This window comes from Chiloscyllium plagiosum, unplaced genomic scaffold (assembly GCF_037043375.1).
Source record: "Chiloscyllium plagiosum isolate Xiang-an unplaced genomic scaffold, Cpla_swu_hap1 HiC_scaffold_27, whole genome shotgun sequence".
NCBI lineage: Eukaryota > Metazoa > Chordata > Chondrichthyes > Orectolobiformes > Hemiscylliidae > Chiloscyllium > Chiloscyllium plagiosum.
The window spans coordinates 88,549,993-88,553,678 of NW_028270165.1; the positions used below are offsets into that span (position 1 = coordinate 88,549,993).

Consider the following 3,686-nt stretch of genomic DNA (forward strand, 5'->3'; position numbering starts at 1 on the left):
GAATTATGAATTCACTAATAGCCTCCCCTAAGCGATGGCGCAGCCCATGGCGTCGCCTGTCTCTGTGGCGCAATTGGTCAGCGCGTTCGGCGTTCGGTTGGTAGTTGGAGCCCACCCAGTGGCGATGAGCTTCTGGTTGCCTGTCTCTTTAACACGCCAACCTGTTCCCTGGCCAACATCTCTGTCTCAGGCATGCAGCAGTGTTCCAGCAAAGCTCAGCTCCAGATGGAAGACCAACGTCTCATTTTCCATTTGGAATCCTACAGCCCTCCAGTCTTCAATATCGAGTTCAATATTGTTTGGACCCGAACACTCCCATGCCCTTGAATCCTACCTCGCCCACACGAGCCCTTGTTATCACACCGTCTGCTGTTACACACGACTTATTGTTATCCAGGAATAGTCTCCATTAACGGTTAGTCACCCTCCTACACAGATCGTTATTCACGCCTTTGTCCCTCCAATGTTCTCCCTCTGAACTGGTGGCAAAGAGAGCAATGTGGACTGATATCCCTGAGCCAGCTCTTTGTCCCATCTCCAGGAACAGGGTTCTCTCCACTGGCGGATAATTAAACCACTTTGTTGTTGCGTTGACGTGAGGTGACTGTGTAAATATAAACTTTTTCTAAATTCCCACCTTCCGTTGATTGAACTGTGAGTTCACTCTGAATCACAACACGTGTCACAACACGTGCATTTGGAAGCCCACCTTAGTTCTGCTGGTTCTACACAGCAAGTAAATGAGAGTCTCTCTTCGTATCATTCTCTTGCCTTCTCCCTGTAAATCTCCACATTGTTACTTTGAACATGACCACCGAATTCCCTTTTGTGTTCTTGAATCTGCCTCCTTGTCACGGTCAGACAGGGACAAGAAAATGTTCTTCCTAATGTCACTTTTACTTTTCTTTCCAAATGCCTTGAAATCTCTGCCAATTTTTTGGGAAATTGAAAGGATTCTCATTCCTGCACATGAGGCTGAATTGATTTAATTTCTAACGTAAAGACTGCGGATGCTGAGAATCCGAGACACAAAGAGGAGCTGCTGGAGAATCTCAGCAGGTTTGGCAGTACCTGTGGGAGAAAACAGAGTTCTGAAATATTGTCTCTGATTCTCTTTCCACCGATACGGAGTGGCTCCTGGAATTTCTGTTTTTGCTTTTAACTGAAAATTTATTTCATCTTTCGTGATGAAACAACCAGACTCGCCATGTGCAGATATGTACCCCTTTCGAAACCTGTGATGTGATTGTATTCACACAAACCCAGCAATAACTCACTCTTTCTCAGCTCCACAGGTAGAGAGACCTGGGAAATGAAGCTGTCAGTGTGGTTCTTTATTCGTGGGTCGAGTGGTCAATACGATGGATTTGAGATCGATTGCGGTTTCCCCACGCAGGTGTGAACCTTGCCGACTACAGTTGAGAAATGTCGTCAAAAAGAAAGGAAAACTATTCCCCGGTTTCTTATTTAAGATTCAAATCAGTGGAGGGGTTGGAAATCTGCAACCCACTGCCTGTCAGGGTGGAACAATCAGATACCCACAGGGCTACTTTTGATGCTATGCGCCAAGTGTTTGGAAATGAGACTAGAACAGTGAGGGGCGTGAAGTCGTAATCGAAATGAAGCAGGCACCTGAGGACGAAGGTGTTTTATTTGCCAGTGAAAGATACTGCTTCACAAAGTTGGGACTATGGAAGGGAAGCAGTGATGGTGATTATCTTTGGTTATTGTGAATGTTCCCATTGCTGCGCATGTCCGTGTTAACGTCAGAACTCTGCAGCATGGCGGGTCAGGTTCGCACAGGGCCGGGGCGCAATGGGTGACGCATCTGACTCCACCTACCTGTTTGAAATGCAGCTCACAGGTTCTTCACACACCCCAATTAATCTTTCTCATTGTCCTGAAGCCGGCATACGGTTTGAATTCCTGTTCTGCGGGAATGAAAATCTTTTCACTGTCTCGCGTCAGTAAGTGTCCCTGAGAATATCAGAGTCACGTCACAGCGCTGTCAGATGAGGGGAAGTTGAAATAGCCCCACACGCTGCTCATGGACACATTTCACTTTCCCCAACTCACCTCCCCAACCACAGTGGCTCCTGGGAGTGGAAAGGGAACAAACACCAAAACCCAGTCTCAGCTTTGTAAATCTTCATGAAATAATAAATCTGTTCATCCCGTTGGATCTTCCATCCTTGGCTGACAGCGTTGATTTTAAATGGCTGTCCAGTCAGTGCCGATTCGTTTTAGCTGAAAAAAATCTTCCTTATCTCATCCCAGCATTTCTTGCCACAGAGAACTGTGCGGCAGAGTTCATGTATATATTTCCTTGTATGGTATTTTGTAAATAACATTCGTCTGCTGGTTGTTTGTATAGGGTATTCCAGGTTCATTAGCGGCTGTTTAAGTGTGTTGGTAGGTTTGTGGGCTACCATGATGCTGAGAGGGTTGAGTTGTCTGGACATCATTTCCTAGATGTCTTTTATGTAAAGTAATGTGGCTAGGGTTTCTGCACACGTTGTGACTGCTTGTGTCAGTTTGTTGATGTGAAATCGGCACACTGGGTTTATTGGGTAGGCAAAAGTGCGGATTGCAGATGCTGGAAACCAGAGTTTAGCTCAGAGTGGTGCTGGAAAAGCACAGCAGGTCAGAGAGCTTCCGAGGAGCAGGAAAATCGACGTTTCGGGCAAAAGCCCTTCATCAGGAATAGAGACAGGACGCCTCCAGGGTGGAGAGATAAATTGAGGGTGGGGGTGTGCTGGGCCGAAGGTAGCAGAGTACAATAGGTGAATGGGGGTGGGGATGGAGGTGAAAGGTCAGAGAGGAGGGTGGAGCGGATAGGTGGGAAGGGAGATTGGCAGGTAGGACAGGTCATGAGGATAGCGCTGTGCTGGAAGTCTGGAACTGAAGCAAGCTGGGGGGAGGGGAAATGAGGAAACTGGTGAAGTCCACATTGACGGCCTGGGTTTGAATTTATCCGAGGCGGAAGATGGGGCGTTCTTCCTCCAGACATCGGGTGAGGAGGGAGCGGCGATGGAGGAGGCCCAGGACCTGCATGTCCTCGGCAGAGTGGGAGGAGGGTGTTGAAATGTTGGGCTATAGAGCGATGGGGTTGATTGTTGCGGGTGTCCTGGAAATATCCCCTCAAGCGCCGTGACTTGACACTGCGAGTGTCCAGCCTCCCCAATGTAGAGGAGACCGCATCGGGAGCAATAGATACAAGAAATGACATTGTTGGATGCACAGGTGAAAGCTTGCTGACGACCACGGCCGAGGTTCGATTTCCGGGCATGGAAGTAATTTTTAGTAGAGCCGACAGCATGCATCTGCATCTCCCTGGTGGTCTAGTGGTTAGGATTTGGCGCTCTCACCGCCGCGGCCCGGGTTCGATTCCCGGTCAGGGAAGCCATTTCCAGGGGTGCAGGCTACGTGTTCTTCTTAAATGCGCTGTGCAATTATTTATCGTAGTTCTTGGGTGCTGCAGTGTTTAGTGGTTCGTTGAAATAGTGTCCTGATTCAGATTTGTTTGCATGTGTAGGGATGATTGCTTCTGTAGTTAAGTTCTTGGTTCGTGTGAGTTGTTTTCCTGTAGACGCTGTTTTGAATTTACCATTGACTGTTCGCTCTCCTGTGACATCGAGAAATGGCACTTTGTTGTTGTTCTCCTCTTTTGTGAATTTTATGTCAGC

At 47.9% G+C, this 3,686-nt stretch overlaps 1 non-coding gene across 1 annotated transcript; it reads left to right on the forward strand.

Moving 5' to 3' along the window:
* Positions 1-3,330: 3,330 nt before the first annotated feature.
* Positions 3,331-3,402, forward strand: trnae-cuc (transfer RNA glutamic acid (anticodon CUC)). Its single transcript has one exon. It is a non-coding gene; the product is annotated as a tRNA-Glu (tRNA).
* Positions 3,403-3,686: the final 284 nt, after the last annotated feature.